Raw genomic sequence first — 19,947 nt, forward strand, 5'->3', positions numbered from 1 at the left:
CTTGTACATTGCATTGATGACGTTGCTATGTTGCAAGAGAACTCCTGTTCCATGATTCAATCACGAACGTTTGAGCTGGTGTTCCTTGATCTTGAAGTATGCGAAATCCTTTTTGGCCACTTACGTATGAACCTTGTTGAGGTGTTCTTTCAGCTGGATGGTGAGTTCCATGAATCAGCGAGACCCAGGAGGTGAAAACAGACACGAACTAAACCTGTTTATTAAATTTGACTTGATGTCATCTCTTCTGTTACCATGTCTTAATGCAAACACAGAACAGTTTAATATTTTATTTTCTTACTTGATCCTATTTTTAGCGTATATTGAATACTATACATGAGAAATGTAATTTTACTGTATCAAAATCTATACATAAGAAATATGATTATAGAAGAAAATAGAGAACTATGCCAAAATTATGCCAGATACGGTTTGTCTTATTAGTCGATAGTTTATATACTAAAGTCACAGAAGAATAAAAACAAAATAAATTGGCAAAATTATGATAAATCGGGCAGCCAGTTACCTACAATGACTACTGGTCTGTGCATGTAATTGAGAAAGCACCAAGACTAACGGAAAAGTATAGCTCCTTATGGCAAGATAAATATAGTACCTATAATTGTTATACCATCAATGGCCCCCCAAAAAGGGCTCATGATCCCCCTTGGTGGTCATGACCCAAAGTTTAGGGACCCCTGAAATCTACCTAGTCAGCATACTCGGATCAGAGGGGAAACAGTTGATTTCTTTGGTTATTACGATTGATTTCTTAGTAACTTAGTAAACCCAGAACACAGGGGGAAATAGTATACACCAGTGGTTATATTGATTACCTAAGTAGCTAATCAGCCTATACGGAACACAGGAAAACAGTATATTCTTATGATTATTACGATTGGAAACTTAGCCACTTAGTCAACACAAAATACATGGGATATAGGAGACTTCAGTGATTATTATGATTAGCTCTCTAGCTAATCACAAAAATCAGAACACAGGGGAAGCAGCTGATTCCTGTGGGTTTTACAATTGACTATTTAGATACTTAGTAAACAAAGAACAAAAGGGAAATGAGTAGACTACGGTGATTATAATGATTAACTATCTACCTAATCAGCAAACTCGGAGCACTGGGGAAAAAGTTGATTCCTTTGATTATTATGATTGAATATTCAAATTCTTAGTAAACCTAGAACACAGGGGAAATAGTATACCCCAGTGGTTTATAATCATTAGTTATCTAGCTACTCAGTATACTTGGAACACTGGGGAAGCAGTTAATTCCTTTGGTTATTACAATTGGGTACATGGCTACTTAGTAAACTCATGACATTGGGGAAATAGCAGACTTCACTGGTTATTATGAAAAGATATCTGGCTACTCAACAAAATTGTAGTACAGTGGAAACTGTTTATTCCTTTTGTTACTAAGACTGGCTATTGCATAATCCCAGAACACAGAAGAAATAGTACACACAGTGGCTATAAGGATTAGCAATATATCTACTCAGAATAATCAGAGCACAGGTGAAACAGTGGATTCCTTTGGTTATTATGATTAATTATTTATCCACTTGGTAAACTCAAAAAAAGGGGAAACAGTAGACTTCATTGGTTTTAATGATTAGCTATTTAGCTACTTAGCATAATCAGAGAACAGGGTGTGACGGCCCGAGAGCAAGGTTGTGACTCAAAGGCAGGAAGCAATCAACTGAGTTATTTATTATAGAACTGTTATGTATTATTGTAATAATGTACTATATTGTTTCAATATTGCAGGTATTGCACAACATTGCATCATATTGCATGAATAAGACATGTTATGCTTTGTACATAAGAGTAATGATTTGTTTTGGTATTAGGATTCAAACATTTGTTGATTACCTCAAAGATAGGATGTGATTCTTTATGATTTGTACTGGAGTAGGATTTAAGTCTTTTCAGAGCGATGCTCTTTTGTTTAGCAATGTTTTGGTTTGGCAGATTGTGTAAGACGCTCCATATACACTTGGGAGTTAGCTGTCACAGAGTAAACAGTACAATGTAGTCTTTTATACATTAAATGTATTTTTTAGAATACCAACGTCTTATTAACCATCAAGCCAAAAGTGACGACATCAGATGGGATCAGCTGAGAAATAATTACTAAAGATTGTTCATCTATGTTCCAGGTAATTATTATGGTTAATAGAACTTCCTACCAAAGTACCAAATCCCACAGTGGCGACATCAGATGGGATCAGCTGAGAAATAATTACTAACGATTGTTCATCTATGTTCCAGGTAATTATTATGGTTAATAGAACTTCCTACCAAAGTACCAAATCCCACAGTGGCGACGTTTTGGACGACGGACAAGCAGGGAGAAGCATTGGACCCTATGCACAAGGACGGCCAGCACAAGAGAAGTTCCGTTTTTACATCAGGGGACAAGAGTAAAATCGCCCAATGAAGATTTTACCAGCAGCAGAATAGGAATTTCATCAAATACACAAAAGGGTGAAATTTAAAGTTGGGTAGGTAGGAAGTACACTTGTGACTGCAGAACAGTAGCTTAACCTACCACAGTTATTAATGTGAGCAAACAAAATGCCTTTTAATATCGAGCACCCACAAGGTTTCAGCATCACTGCTGAGCCCAATTCTGTTGCAACACGATGGCAACAGTGGTGTGAGGAATTTAAGATTTATTTAGAAGCATTAGGGAACATGAAGGATGCACAAAAGAAGGCATTATTACTTCATACAGCAGGTAGGGAAGTTCGGGAAGTGTTTAAGACTTTGCAGCCTACAGATGACACGAGTGAAGCTGCAATTAAGGCTCTTACCACATATTTTGCTCCTCAGGTCAATAAATTTTTTGAAAGATACCAGTTTTCAGCACAGGCTTATCAGAAAGAAAATGAAAGTTTAGATGCATTTGTGACTAGACTAAAGAATTTAGCTGTTTCATGTGAATTTCTAGAGTTAGAAAATGTTATTATAGATCAAGTAATTGCACATTGCACATCAGAAGAGCTAAGAAAGAAATTATTGCAAGATAAAGATTTAACATTAGAAAAGGTATTGATAATAGGCAGAGCTTTAGAAACATCAAATAGGCAAAGTAACATAATAGGTAGTTCTACAAGCAATAGAATGGAAAATTCTAAAATTAATACAGTAGGTTCTAAGTGGAAAACCAATGAGAATCAGAGAAGGAATATGACAAAGCCTAGTCATAGAAAAGTGCCTAACACTAATGTTCATAAATATCAGAATCAGGCTTATACACAGAAACAACAGGAAAAACCAAAGTGTTTTAGGTGTGGTAAAACTGATCATCTTGCATACGAAGCAAAGAAATGCCCTGCTACTGGACAGACATGCCAAAATTGCAGAAAGCTGGGTAATTTTGCAACTGCTTGTTGATTCCCTAAACAGTACGCAAAGAAAATAAATGCTACAGTTGATACTATGGGTCAAGAGAATAATGAGGAAAATGTTCATGATAATCAGGTTAGTTCAAAAACTGATTTTGCATTTCGCATAAACTCAGTCAACAAAGGTGCAAAGAAACATATCATGGTAGAAGTAATCATCAATGGTAAACCAATTTTGATGCAAGTTGACACAGCAGCCGATGTATCAATTATGTCTGAGAAAATGGCTAAAAGCATTCCTAATTTGTTATTAGAAGGTACAAATAGAGTTTTGAAAAGTTATAATGGTTTTGATATTCAGGTAATAGGTGCTTCAAACGTAGAAGTACAGTACAAAGAACAGAAATTACAGAGAATGCCATTAACAGTAGTAAAAGGTAATGGACAAACTTTGCTAGGTTTAGATTGGCTACAGTATTTGAAGTTAGATTGGCCTAGTATTTTGAAGGTTGCAGGTAGACAAAATGAAAACAAAAATGAAATGTCTATGGATAATATCATATCAGAGTTTCAAGACGTATTTGAAGATAAAATAGGTACAGTAAAGAACGCAAAGGCAATTTTAGTTTTGAAACCTGACAGTTCTCCTAGATTTTTTGCTCCGAGACCAGTACCGTATGCATTAAAAAGTGCAGTTGAAACAGAAATCAGGAGATTAGAAAATGAAGGTTCTTGGGAAAAGGTTACATATTCAGATTGGGCTACACCATTAGTTCCTATTGTGAAGGAAAGTGGACAGGTTAGGTTATGTGGAGATTACAAAGTAACGTTAAATCCACAACTGCAAGTAGCTCAACATCCCTTACCAAATCCGAAAGACATGTTTGCAACTATGTCAGGATGCAGTGTTTTTTTCTAAATTAGATTTAAGACAAGCATTTCAACAGCTTCCCATGGATGAAACTTCACAAGAATTATGTACAGTAAATACATCCTTAGGTTTGTTTAGGCCAAAGAGATTACCTTATGGAGTTGCAAGTAGTCCAGCTATATGGCAACAAACTATGGATAAGATTTTGTCAGGAATGCAAGGAGTATTCATTTTTATAGATGATATTTTAATTGCGGGTAAAGACACAAGAGAACATAGAGAAAGATTACGAACAGTTCTGAAGAAGTTGAAGGAACATAATATTAGAGTAAATAAGAACAAATGTATTTTAGAAGTTGATTCAGTGGAATACTTAGGTTTTGTAATAAATGGCAAGGGTATTCACAAAACTAAAGAGAAGATTAAAGCTGTACAATCAACAAAAGTGCCAGAAAATGTTAAGGAATTACAATCATTTCTAGGTTTAGTAACATTTTATGGGAATTTCATTCAGAATTTGTCTACAATTGCACATCCATTGTATATTCTGTTGAATAAGGGTGTAGAATGGAAGTGGACAAAAGAGTGTCAGGAATCTTTTGAAAGAATCAAGCAGGAAATAACATCACCTACATTCTTAGTACATTATCAAATGGATTTACCAGTTAAATTAGTATGTGATGCATCAAACATAGGTCTAGGTGCAGTATTATCTCATGTGATGCCAGATGGAACAGAAAAACCAATTGCATTCACTTCTAGAGTATTGAACAAGGCAGAAAGGAATTACTCTCAAATAGAAAAGGAAGATTTAGCATTAGTTTATGGAGTTAAAAAATTCCATATGTATCTTTATGGTAGGAAAAAATTCACACTTGTTACAGATCATAAACCTTTATTAGCAATATTGGGTCCAAAAGCAAGTTTACCTACGTTGGTGGCTGCAAGACTACAACGTTGGGCAGTTACGTTAGCAGCGTACCACTATGATATAGAATACCGTCCAACATCAAATATGGGTAATGCAGATGCTTTATCCAGATTACCTGTAGACAAAGCTCCAGAGGAGTATGATGACAGTGTTCTGTTAATTTCTGTATATGATGTACCAATAACTGCGAAAGATGTAGCACACAGTACCAAGCAAGACCCAGTACTTAGTAAGGTTTTGGAGAGTTTAATGACAGGTAGGGACTTATGTGGAAAGGAGGAAAATTGTAAACCGTATAAGGATATATGGTATGAACTGGGTGTGACACAAGGAATAGTGATGAGAGGTTCCAGGGTAGTTATTCCTAATTCACTAAGAAATAAGGTTTTGTCTGAAATACATGCTGATCACCAAGGTATTGTAAGATCAAAGTCCGTTGTGAGAACTTTTGTATGGTGGCCAGGTGTAGATAAAGATGTGGAATGTTATATAAAGAATTGTATGAATTGTGTTATGCAACAGAACAATCCTCAATTTGCTAGAATGCACCCGTGGGAGTTGCCCAGGTATCCATGGCAAAGAGTGCATATAGATTTTGCAGGTCCTTTTTTGAATTATTTGTTTTTGATAGTAGTAGATGCTTACAGTGAGTGGCCAAAAATTATCCCAATGAAGACAACAACGTCTTACACCACAATAAAAGAGTTAGTGCAAATTTTTTCAACGCATGGTATTCCAGAAAGAATTGTTACAGATAATGGTCCACAGTTTACCTCACAAGAGTTTAAAGAATTTTGTAATGTCAATGGTATAAAGCATACATTTTCAGCTACATATCATCCATCTACTAATGGAGAGGCTGAAAGATTTGTTCAAACGTTTAAACACAATATGAAGTGTAGAAAAGCAAATTCAGGTAATATATTTTTGCATGTGTTAAAATTTTTATTGTCTTATAGAACAACGCCGCACAGCACAACAGGCGTGGCACCCTCAAATTTGTTGATGGGGAGGAGGATAAGGTGTAAGTTAGATTTGTTATATCCAAGTTTGCAAAGTGATTTAGAAGATAAAGGGTATAAACAAGTAGCAAAGCTTCCTAATGTAAGACATTTTTTACCTTTGTCTGATGTCATGGTAAGATCGTACAACACTAGAGAAGTGGGTACCAGGAGAGATTGTAAGAGAGATAGGAAATTTACATTATGATGTTCGTGTTGGTGATAATGTTGTAAAACGTCATGTTGATCAATTACAGCCGTTAAACAGAAAGACAGTAGAGCATGTGAATGTTAGAGATGAGAAACTTAAATAAGTAGTTAGATCAAATGAGTCAAATATTAACCAAGATGGTCCAACATCCAATGTAGATTCAGAACCAATTCATGTACCAGTACAAGATGAGGTTAAAGTGCTTCCTAATAGGATTAACAGAGGAAAGCCCCCTGAGAGATTAGATTTATGAATATTTTACAATGTCAAGTTAAGGGGGAGGAGACTGTTATGTATTATTGTAATAATGTACTATATAGTTTCAAGTGTTGCAGGTATTGCGCAACATTGCATCATATTGCATGAATAAGACATGTTATGCTTTTTACATAAGAGTAATGATTTGTTTTGGTATTAGGATTCAAACATTTGTTGATTACCTCAAAGATAGGATGTGATTCTTTATTATTTGTACTGGAGTAGGATTTAAGTCTTTTCAGAGCGATGCTCTTTTGTTTAGCAATGTTTTGGTTTGGCAGATTGTGTAAGACGCTCCATATACACTTGGGAGTTAGCTGTCACAGAGTAAACAGTACAATGTAGTCTTTTATACATTAAATGTATTTTTTAGAATACCAACGTCTTATTAACCATCAAGCCAAAAGTGACGACATCAGATGGGATCAGCTGAGAAATGATTACTAACGATTGTTCATCTATGTTCCAGGTAATTATTATGGTTAATAGAACTTCCTAACAAAGTACCAAATCCCACAAGAACACTCTCCTTTATATACAAAACCTCAAGGCAACAGACTTTTTCATGTTCACAAGACAGACAATGTTACAGAGGAAAACCGGAGACATGATTATTCAGGTTCTTTTTAGTGTGCGGGAAGAGCGCAGATACAAGCATAATATATACAAAATATCTATGTACGATCGTGTGACACACGGTTGGTACATGGCTCCCCCCCTAAAAATGACATACTGTACATGTTAAATAGGGCCCCCTGATCTAGAGAGGCGAACTGTAGGCGAGTCATCTGGTAGAAGATAAGCAGGTTTTACACGATCAATAGAGACCCAGTCTTCTTTGCCACGAATGTATAGTAGGAATGCTTTCGGACTGCGTCGGATCACAAGGAAAGGGCCCGTGTATGGGGGCGTTAGCGGTGGCTTGCTAGTGTCGTTGCGCAGGAAGACGTGCATTGCCGAGTGCAAGTCCGTTGGTATGTGATGCTTCGCTGGGGGCTTGTAAGTCTGGCGGCACGGAGTAAATTTTCCCACGACGTGACGTATGCGCTGGAGATCGTCGGAGGAGGTTGTAGAAGGAAAAAATTCGGCAGGGACGACCAACGGGTCGCCATACACCATTTCAGCTGCCGAGATGTCGAGGACATCTTTAGGAGTGGTCCTTAGTCCCAGGAGGACCCAGGGAAGCTGAGTAAACCAGTTGCAATCCTTGCAGCGGGACATCAAAGCTGCTTTGAGGGTATGATGAAAACGTTCAACCATTCCATTGGCAGCGGGGTTGTAGGCCGTTGTCTGATGTAGGGTGATGCCCAGGAGATTCGCTAATGATGTCCACAATTGAGAGGTGAAAGTGGTTCCCCTGTCAGAAGTAATATGCTCAGGGATACCATATCTTGAAATCCATCCAGAGAGTAAGGCAGATGTACATGAGGCGGACGTTGCAGTTTCCATGGGAATGGCTTCAGGCCAACGAGTGGAGCGGTCGATGACGGTAAACAGATAACGATGTCCTTGTGATGTGGGTAGGGGGCCTACAACGTTGACGTGAATGTGTGCAAAACGACACTGAGGTTGAGGAAAGGTGCCCACTCCTAAATCCATGTGTCGATGTACTTTGGAAGTTTGGCAAGAAGTACAGGCGCGGACCCAATCCTTAGCATCCTTAGAAATGCCGTGGCAAATGAACTTTGCCTTCAGCAGCTGTGCAGTAGAACGGAACGAGGGATGTGAAAGGCCGTGAATGAAATCAAACACCTGCCGTCGCACGGGAGCAGGAATCCAAGGTCGCGGTCTACCAGTACTGACGTCACAGAGGAGGGTGGTGTTGGAGTCGTCGAGGGGGAAGTCTTCCCAACGGAGGGACGTACAGGATGTCCTACATTCTTGATACTCTGGATCCTGTCGTTGGGCTTCAGCCAGGGCGTTGTAATCCAATCCCAGTTGAGCGGCAGCCAACGTGTTTCTTGACAGGGCATCGGCAACGGGATTCATTTTCCCAGGGACGTATTGAAGGGTGCAATTGTATTCAGCCACGGCAGAGAGATGTCGGCGTTGACGGGCGGACCAGGCGTCAGACTGTCGAGTGAAGGCGTGCACCAGAGGCATGTGGTCTGTGCGAATGACGAAGGGCGTACCTTCTAAGAAATGGCGAAAGTGACGGACAGCCAAGTGCACCGCCAGCAATTCTCGATCAAAGGTAGAATAACCCAATTCTGCCTTGGACAGTTTTCTGCTGAAGAAGGCCAATGGGCGGGGCGAGCCGTTGACCACCTGCTCGAGTACTGCACCAATAGCGATGTCGCTGGCATCGGTGGAGAGAAGGAGAGGGGCATATGGGATAGGAAAAGTGAGACCCGCAGAAATTGATAGGGCCTTCTTTGCATTGCAGAAGGGCGCTTCTTGAAGGGGACCCCACTTCAGGTCCTTTGGCTTGCCCTTGAGGGAGGCGTAGAGGGGAGCAAGAGTGGCGGCAATGGCTGGCAGAAAACGGCGATAATAGTTAATCATGCCCAAGAATTCCTGCAGAGCTTTGACGGTCGAGGGCGCGGGGAAGTTCTGAACGGCTGCTACCTTCTCAGGGAAGGGATGGACTCCTTCAGGAGTGATGCTGTACCCTAAAAACGACACTTCGTTGCCGCCAAAGGTACACTTGTCGTACCGGACTACAAGGCCGTTTTGTTGCAGGCGGTCGAGCACGATGCGCAGGTGATGGAGGTGTTCCTCTTTTGAGGAGGAGAACACAAGTATGTCGTCCACATAACATACACAGAAAGGGAGGTCGCCTAAGATACCATCCATGAGACGTTGAAACGTGGCCCCAGCATTACGAAGGCCAAAACAGGAGTAATTGAAGGTGTATGTACCAAACAGAGTGGTGATGGCGGTCTTGGGGATGTCTTCTGGGTTCATAAGCACCTGATAATACCCCTTCAGGAGGTCGAGCGTAGAGAAAACCTTCGCTTTGTGCAGGTAGGAGGTCACGTCGGCAATGTTTGGGAGGGGGTAGTGATCCGGTTCTACTTGCATGTTCAGGCACCTGTAATCCCCACACGGACGGAGGGAGCCGTCTTTCTTCAGAACGATGTGTAAGGGTGACGACCATGGGCTGGAGCCCTTTTGGCAAAGGCCCATTTCTTCCATTTCGGCGAACGTCTGTTTGGCGGCTGCCAATCATTCCGGTGCCAGACATCTGAATTTTGCGAAGACTGGGGGTCCCGTCGTCTTGATATGGTGATAAATACCGTGCTTGGCAGGAACCGTGGGCGTTTGGCGAAGTTCTGGACGGAAAACTTCCGGGTACGACGTGAGGAGGTGGGCGTAGGCATCCGTGGGTGCGTTGATGTGGAGAGCAAGGTTAGAGGGGGTGGGTTGAAGAGGTGTCGACAGGTACGAGTCTGCGTTGACCAATCGTCGGAGGGCGACATCGACCAGAAGGTGGAAATGAGAGAAGAAATCCGCACCGAGGATTGGCATTGTGACGTCAGCAACGAGAAACTTCCAATTGAATTTACCGTTTCCGAACGATAATGCGAGGTTCTCGTAACCGTAGGTGGGTATCGCAGATCTGTTGGCAGCGGACGTCGGCAGATGTAGACAGACTACGTCGTGTCTTGAAGAGTTTCCTTGGCAAAAGAGAACGACAAGCACCCGTGTCTACCAAAAATTGCACGCCCGTTCCTGCATCAAATGTGACAGGCCGAGAGCAAGGTTGTGACTCAAAGGCAGGAAGCAATCAACTGAGTTATTTATTATAGAACACTCTCTTTTATTTACAAAACCTCAAGGCAACAGGCTTTTTCATGTTCACAAGACAGACAATGTTACAGAGGAAAACCGGAGACATCATTATTCAGGTTCTTTTTAGTGCGAGGGAAGAGCGCAGATACAAGCATAATTTATACAAAATAATCTATGTACGATCGTGTGACACATGGTTGGTACAAGGGAAAACAATTAATTCCTTTTGTTATTACGATGGAATATTTAGCCAATTAATAAACACATAACACAAGAGAAATAGTAGACTCCAGTTATTATAATAATTAGCTATCTAGCTACTCAGCCTATTCTGAGCACGGGAGAAACAGTTGATTCCTTTGGTTATTTCGATTGAATACTTAGCTACTAATTATACCCAAAACACAGGGGAAATAGTTTACTGCAGGGTTTCAAATGACTGACTTTTCAGCTACTCAATAAACTTAGAGCACAGGGTAAAAAGTAGTCTCCAGATGTCATAAGGATTAGCTATCTAACTACTTATCATACTCGGAGCAAAGTGGAAACAGCTGTTCCCTTTGGTTATTACGATTGACTACTTAGCTACTTAGTAAACCCAGAGTACAAGGGAAGTAGAAGACTTTAGTGGTTATTATGACTAGCCATCTAGTTATCCAACATACTCAGAGCACAGGGGAGACAGTTAATTCCTTTGTTTATTATAATTAACTACATAGCTACTTAGTAAACCCAGAATACAAGGGAAATGGAGGATTGTAATGTTTATAATGACTAGCTATTCAGCATTCTCAGAGCACAGGGAAACTGTTGATTAATTTGGTTATTACACTGACTACTTAGGTACTTCGTAAACACATAGCACGGGAGAAACAGTAGACGTCATTATTTACTATGATTACCTATCTAGCTAATCAGCATAATTGGAGCACAGAGGAAGCAGTTGATTCCTTTGATTATTACGATTGGCTACTAAGTTACTCAATAAACTCAGAACACAAAGGAAATAGTAGACTTCAGTGGTCATAATGATTAGCTATCTAGCTGCTACTCATATTTGGACGAGAGGGGAAACAGTTGATTCCTTTGGTTAATAAGACTGCCTACTTACCTACTTACTGAACCTAGAACACAATAAAAATGATAGACTCCAGTGGACACTGCAATTGGCTACTTGGTTAAACCAAATCACAGCAAAAATAGTTAACTCCAGTGTTTATTACAATAAGCTACTCAGCTACTTACTAAATCCAGAAGACAGGGTAAATGGTAGACTTAAGTGGTTATTAAGAGTAGCATGTAGCCACTCAGCAAATTTGGTGCACAAGGGAAACACGGTTCTGTTGCTCATTAAGATTGGCTACTTAGCTACTTAGTAAACAAGAACATAAGAGAAATAGTAAATTTAAGATACAAAAGAAATAGTTGACACCAGTGGTAATTATAAGTAGCTTTTTAGCTATTCAGTAAATCCAGAACACAGAAATAGTAGATGCCAGTGGAAATTATGTTTAGATATCCAACTCCTCAGCATACTCGGCGCACAAGGGAAACAGTTGATTCTGTTGGCTGTTGTAATTGGATTCCTAGCTACTTAGTAAACCCAGAACACAGGGGAACTCGTAGACTACAGTGTTTATTATGATTAGCTTTATAGCAAACTTGAAGCACAGGGGAAATAGTTGATTCCGTAGGTTATTACGAACGGGTTCTCAGCTACTTAATAAACCTCAAAAAAAAGGGGAAATAGCACACTTCAGTAGTTATCATTAGTAACTATCTAGCTACTCAGCATTATTGGAGCGCAGACAAAACAGTTAACCTTCTGTTCTTTACGATTGACTACATAGGTACTTAGTTAACCCAGGTTAAAATGATTAGCTATCTAGCTACCCAGCATACTCGGGACACAGGTGGAACAGTTGATACCTTTGGTTATCAGCCTTCACCACTTAGCTACTTAAACCCAAAACACATGGAAATTATCAGACTACTGTGGTTATCATGATTAGCTATCTAGCTGTACAGCATACTCAGACCACAAGGGAAACAGTCGATTCCTTTAGTTATTATGATTGACTACTTAGCTACTTAGTAAACCCTGGACACACGCAAAATTATAGACTCCATTGGTTATTACGATTAACTATCAAGCTAGTCAGTATACTTAGACCACATGGTAATTAAAATTAGCTATTCAGTTACTCAGTAAAACCAGAACACTGGGAAAATAACATCGTACAGTGGTTATTAGGATTAGCTATCTAGTTATTCAGCATAATTGGAGCACAAGGGAAAAAGTTGATTCCTATGATTATCACCATTGACCATTTCAATATTTAGCAAACCCAGAACACACTGGAAATACCTGGTTTCGGTGGTTATTATGATTAGCTATCTAGCTACCCAGCAAAATTAGAGCACAGGTGAAACAGTTGATTCATGTGGTTATTTCGATTGATTACTCAGGTACTTGATTAACCCAAAACACAGAATAGAAGTAGTCATCAGTGATTATATAGATTGACTATCTTGCTACTCAGCATACTCGAAGAACAGGGAAAACAGTTGATTCCTTTGGTTGTTACGATTGAGTACTTAGATACTTAGTAAACCCAGAACAAAAAGGAAATAGCAGACTTCGATTGTTATCATTGATAGTTATCTAGCTACCCAGCATACTCGGAGCAGAGGGGAAACAGTATATTTCTGTGGTTATTATGATTGTCTACTTAGCTACTTAGTAAACCAAGAAGACAGGGGAAATAATAGAATCCAACATTTATAATAATCAGCTATCTAGATACTCAGCATACTCTGAGTACAAGGGAAATAATAGATTCCTACGGTTATTATGATTGACTACTTAGCTACTTAGTAAACCTAGAAAACATGGGATACAATAGACCCTAGTGATTGTAATGATTAGCTATCTATATACTCAACATGCTCAGAGCACAGGGGTAAAAGTTGATTAATTTAGTTATTACGATTGACCAATTAGCTATTTAGTAAACCCAGAACACAGGGGAAAAGGCAGACTTCAGTGGTTACCGTGAATAGCTCTATAGCTACTCTGCATAACTATTTAGCTACTTAGTAAACCGATGGCAGACCGGAAATAGTAAACTTCAGTGGTTATAATGATTAAATATCTCACTACTCAGCAAAATCCGAGCACATTGGAAACAGTTTATTTTTTGGGATATTACAATTGCCTATTTTGGTTCTTAGTAAACCCAGAACACACGGGAAATAGTAGACTTCTGTGGTTATAATGATTAGCCATCTAGCTGCTCGACATAATCAGGGCAGAGGGGAAATAGTTGATTCCTTTGGTTATTACGATTGACTACTTTTCTACTTAGTAATCCCTGAACACAGGGGAAAGAGCAGACTGCAGATGTTATAATAATTAACTATCTAGATACTCAACAAATTTGGAGAACAGGGAAAACAGCTGATTCTAGTGGTTATTACAATTGGCTACTTAGCTACTTAGTAAACCCATAACTGAATGGAAATAGTAAACTCCAGTGGTTATTGTTATGTATTTTGTACTATAATACTGTATGTGCTACGGGTATTAAGAGTAATGATTGCACAGTATTGCATTGTTAGAATGTGTTTCAGCACATTTCATAGGGGTTGTAGCGTATGTTATGAAGGATTTAATCATTCATTAATTATCCTAAAGTTAGGATGTGATTCTTCTTACTTTTGTAATGCAGTAGGATTCAATCTTTTTGTGAGTGATGCTCAATTTTGTTTTCTCTGTGTATGTATACATATTCTCACTCAAGAATCATAAGTTGTTGAGACATGATTGAGAGCTGGGGAGCAATATAATCCCAAGTTCATTGAGGGTAATTTAAGAATACCAACGTATCATTACATCCCACCAAGAAGAATCAACGACGTTAATATGGATAATTAACAACACTAATGAATGGATATTATTCCAGGTATGTATGAAGCTGTCATTTCACTTGGGATAACCAATACCCTACAGAAGACTGACAATGTTAATATGGGATAATTAACAACACTAATGAATGGATATTATTCCAGGTATGTATGAAGCTGTCATTTCACTTGGGATAACCAATACCATGCAGAAGACTGGTGAGAGATGAAACGGAACCCATGCAGAGAAAGACAACAGCAGAAGAGACGACTGGAAGTAGCCCCCTGAAGAAGCAGCAGGTATGCAGTAAATAAGAGGAATACCACAAAACATTCAAGCTCAATGTCAAGAAAGAAGCAAACATCCTACATATATATTTCATTATTAGTAAAAAATTAAGGTAGGATTGAATTTATCACCAGTAGGCATTAGGTGGTAAAATTTCAATATAGGACAGGGACTAGTTTACATAAAACACAAAGTGTAAACTACCTTTAGTTGGTTGCATAAACACACAAGAGGTGCAATTAACAGAGGAATTGGGTTAGAATTAGCTTTGTTAATGAGTAACTAGTTAATTTTGTAGAATTCATTTGCCTAACCTAATTCAGGTAAGAAGTATAAATGCCCCTGGACATCGAGCTTCCAAAGAAGTTTAGCATTGTTGCTGAACCCAATTCTGTTGCAACACGATGGTAACAGTGGCGTGAAGAATTTAAGATTTACATTGTAGCTTTAGGACCTTAATTAAAAGATGGCCAAAGGAAGGCGTTATTATTACACACAGCCGGTAGAGAGGTTCGGGAAGTGTTTAAGACACTACAACCTACCGATGACACTAGTGAAGCTGCGATTAAGGCTCTTATCACATATTTTGCCCTTCAGGTCAATATATTTTTTGAAAGGTATCAATTTACAGCACAGGCATATCAGGAAGACCATGAAAGTTTAGATGGTGTGTGACTTGACTAAAGAATTTAGCTGTTTCATGTGAATTTCTAGAGTTAGAATTTTATCATAGATCAACTTTTTGCCCATTGCACATCACAAGAGTTAAGAAAGAAATTATTGAAGGATAAATATTTATCACTAGAGAAGGTATTAATTATAGGCAAAGCTCTAGAAACATCAAATAGGCAAAGTAATATAATAGGTAATTCTACAAGTAATAAAAGGAAAAGTTAGGCTTAAAGTTGAAAGACACTGAGAATTAGAGAAAGAATAAGTCAAAGCTTAGTCATAGGAAATTTCTGAACTCTAATGCTCACAAATATCAGAATCAGACCTATACGCAGAAACAACAGGAAAAACTCATACTATATGTGTGGTAAAACTTATCATCTTGCATACGAAGCAAGGAAATGCCCTGCTACAAAACAAACATCCCAGAATTGTAGAAAGACGGGACATTTTTCAAATGATTTTAGATTACCTAGATAGTATGCAAAGAAAATTAATTCAGCAGTTGATACTATAGATCAAGAAAATAATGCGGAAAATGTTCATGATAATCAGGTTAGTTCTGAAACTGATTTTGTGTTTCGCATTAATTCCGTCAACAAACGTGAAAAAAAAACACATATTGGTAGAAATTATCATAAAACGGATGTTGAGCAAAGTGGAAAATCTATTTATGGGTGATATGGCCATGTCGTTCTGATGGAAGGTTCCTTTAGGTAGCTTTCTAAGGGATATTTGCCACAGTGATACTCCCAGAGAAATAACCATAGGTCTCCAGAATTTTAACTTCTGGTGCGAGTATCTTTAATATATCTTTAAGGATATCGCATAATATTAGGGGACGTATTTTTTTATACGACACATAGCAATCTTCGCCCCGAATAGATTTAACTCTTTGAGGGGGAAGAGTGGCGAACGAAAGGGGAGCCGTTATCAAGGTACCCGGTGGACCCCCTTCCTGTACTACTATGGCCCATCATTCCTAGTTGCATTTAAGCAGGAATAGCCGCAGATAGAGTAGTTTCGGGTGGGGTAATTTTTAAGAATGAAGGGTGGGTCCATCAGGACGACATGGCTATCTCACCCAAAAATAGATTTTTCACTTTGTTCAAAATCAGTTTTTTTGGGCTCGGCCATGTCGTCCTGATGGAAGCTTACCAGAGAATGAACTTGAAAGTACTATACCTATGGGTTTGTATAAGTGCCTTTACTTCAAATGAGATCCTTATATACTGTACAGTAGTTTCCTAGACCCTTATATATGACATCACCGTTGTTTGTCATATCAACTAAGCCTGGAACTGGCTTAGGGCTCTGGAACTGGCTTAGGGCTTCCTGCCCCCTGAGGGAATTTGTCAACTTCGACTATAAGGATTCAAAGTTTGTATTTCTGTAAGGACATAACGGAAACTTCTTGAGATTACCTAGTTGTACTTTGGAAATCATTACCATCAAGGTATCTATTCTAAGGAAAAAATGGAAAAACTCTGGAATCATTTATTGTACCATTGAGGATGAAAGAAGACGCATATACATTTTTTCTTTATTATTTTCATAAGCAAAATAAAATAATAATAATGTATCATGAGAAGGAATCTAGCTTTCCATATGTAAACATCATGGTTTATATATATATATATATATATATATATATATATATATATATATATATATATATATATATATATGACCTGTAAAGGAAGAATATACATATGTTAATTCATTTGTTAAGATACCACTCAATAAATGTGAAGCTAATTTTGCTTAGTTTCACTTAGATGTTGGATATGCTTCAACACTGTGTTATTGGTTAGATTCTGCACCTATATTGAACAGTCCATTAATCACCAAAGTGATTTTCACTAAAAGGTATTACACTCGAGGGACTTAACACCTATTCACCCGATACACTGCTGAGTCGCAAACCAGTCCACTGTTCATCGCAGCACTAGACGACAGGTTTTATGACACTACCTGCCATAGAGTGTTTTATCTCGTGCACTTGCTTCGCATAATATTTATAGAAGACTCTGGATGATATCCACCTTATATATGAGCGGAGCCTCTCAAAGTCCATGTGTTGAAAGAAGTTCAACGAAGAAGCAACTTTTCTTGGATCGTGACCTGTGGGTTTGCTGTCAGGATCCGCTCTAAGAATAAAGTAGTTGAGTTTCACCCTCAGTTGTTTTAGAGATGAATTTGATCCTGAGGTTTTGTCTCATAAAGAGCTGTCCCTCCTTGAAGTCTGAAGTTCTTCGAAGATAGGCCTTAAGACACTACTGGGCATAGAGAGACATCTTCCTTCAGAGGGCAGATTCTCCAAGCACCCCACCTTTTGGTGGGCAGCTCGGTTTTGGCAAGAAGGGTAGAATCAGGGAAAAGATTCAGTTCTCCTGTTTCCGTGAACTGAATATGGCCTTCATTCCTGGATAAGGCCACTATTTCACTAACTCTAGCCCCTGAGGCTATAGCAAACAGAAATATCACTTTCTGTGTTAGATCCTTTAGGGTGCAATCCTCATTGTTCATAATCGAAGCGTAGCTCAAGACTTTGTCCAATGACCATATGGGCTTTGGAGGGGTTACTGGCTTGAGTCTAGTGGATGCTTTTAGTATCTTATTGAAGATTTCACCTGAAAGGTCCACCTGAAAGGCGTAAAGAAGAGGTCTAGTCAGGGCCGACTTACACGCAGTTATTGTGGTGGAAGCAAGGCCTTGTTCGTGTAGGTGGATGAAGAAGGAGAGACAGAAATCTATTGATAATTCTGTCGGTTTCCTTGCTTTCACAACCAAAACCTACTTCTTCCAAGATGATTCATATTGTCTCCTTGTTGAACTTTACTTGTATTCTTCGATGAAGTCGATCTTGTCTTTTGAGATCCCAAACCTTTTCTTGGCTGCTAGGGCGAGAAAATCATGAGATATAGGTTGTTGGTTCTCAAGGATGAAGCGTAGACAGTCGACTTCTGAACCAGTTGGGATAAGAGGAAACAGCTTCAGTTTCAATTCTAGAACTAGAGAGAACCAATTTGGGGGCCACTACTGCCGAGGACTTTTAGCAGGAGATTGGTTGGTGGGAACAGGTAGATTCGATTCCATCTGTTCCAGTCGAGAGACATAGAGTCTTTCTCTTCTGCTTGAGGGTCCTCGTAAGGGGCTACATAACGAGGTAGTTTCTTATTGTCATTCGTTGCGAAAGGGGTCGATTTGCAGTTCTGAGACTTTTTCTGAGAGGAAGGGAGAGGAGTCTGCATCTAGGGACCATTCTGTCTCTATCGGCTTTCGCCTGGATAGGGCATCCGCTGTCACATTGCGAAAACCTTGCAGGTGAACTGTTGATAAATGCCATCTTTTCTTCCTTGCTAGGTAGAAGATGGCTAACATCACGTGACTGGTGTGAGGTGATCTCGTGCCTTGTCGGTTTAGACATCTTACTATCACCTCGTTGTCCAAGACCAGTCTGATGTGGACAGACCTGCGAGGGGATAGTTTCTTCAACGTTAGGAAGACTGCCATAGCCTCCAAGATGTTGATGTGAAAGGTTTTGAACTGGTGCGACCAGTTCCCCTGCACTTTTCTTTCTTGCGAATGGCCTCACCATCCTTCCAGGGAGGCATCAGTGTGCATTACCACTGATGGTTTAGGTGGTTGTAAGGGAATTGTTCGCGCTAGGTTCTTGGCTGTTCACCATGGCCTTAGTAGCGTGCGCAATCAGGTCGGTGTCAACCTTCGTTGATCTCTTTGAGAGTTTGATGCGTATCTTCTCCAGATTCCTGACGCATCCTTTAACTGTGCTTTTAGCACTGGGTCTGTCACTACTGCAAACTGGAGAGAACCCAGTACTCTTTCCTGTTGGTGTCTTGAAATCCTCTTGTGTTTCAATAGTCTCTTGATAGATCCTGCTATCTTCTCTCTCCTCTTCTTCAGTGGAATGGAGAGACGGTGGGACTGTAAGTTCCAATAGATTCCTAACCATTGAAACTTCTGAGCTAGAGAAGGGCGAGACTTTTGAGGTTGATCTTGAAGCCTAGGTGCTTCATGAACTGAATCATCTTTGTGGCTGCCTGTAGAAAAGTTGTCTTGGATGCTGACCACACCAGCCAATCGTCCAGGTATGCTACTACCTGAATTCCTTCTGAGCGAAGTTGTTGGACGATTGTGTCCACAAGTTTTGTGAATATCCTTGAGGCTATGTTTACCCCAAAGGACTTGGCTGTGGAGACATACTTTGTCTTCTGTATCCTGAATCCTAGGTAGGAGGAGAGGGGGCGGCTGCCTGGTAGGTGCCAGTAAGCATCTGCCAGGTCTATTGAGACTGTGTACACCCCTTTTGGTAAAAGGGTCCTTATGTGTTGTAAGGTAAGCATCCGGAACTTGTTGTTCTCGATGAACTTGTTGAGTGGAGACAAGTCTAAAATGACTCTGAGTTTGTTCGAGTCTTTCTTGGGAACACTAAATAGCCTTCCCTGGAATTTGATGGACTTCGCTTCTCCTATTACCTTTTTGTTCAAGAGTTCTGAGATATATTCTTCTAACAAGAGGGTGTAGTGTTGGAGGAATTCTGGAAAAGGGGGTGGAATTTTGTTCCATTTCCAACCAAGTCCATTCTTGATTAGGCTGTGGGCCCAGGGATCTAAGGTCCCACGATCTCAAAAGTGGAAGAGTCTCCTTCCTACCAAGAGCCTCTCATTGCTGAGAGGTTCCTGAG

The sequence above is a fragment of the Palaemon carinicauda genome, chromosome 20 (genome assembly GCF_036898095.1).
Source record: "Palaemon carinicauda isolate YSFRI2023 chromosome 20, ASM3689809v2, whole genome shotgun sequence".
Lineage (NCBI taxonomy): Eukaryota > Metazoa > Arthropoda > Malacostraca > Decapoda > Palaemonidae > Palaemon > Palaemon carinicauda.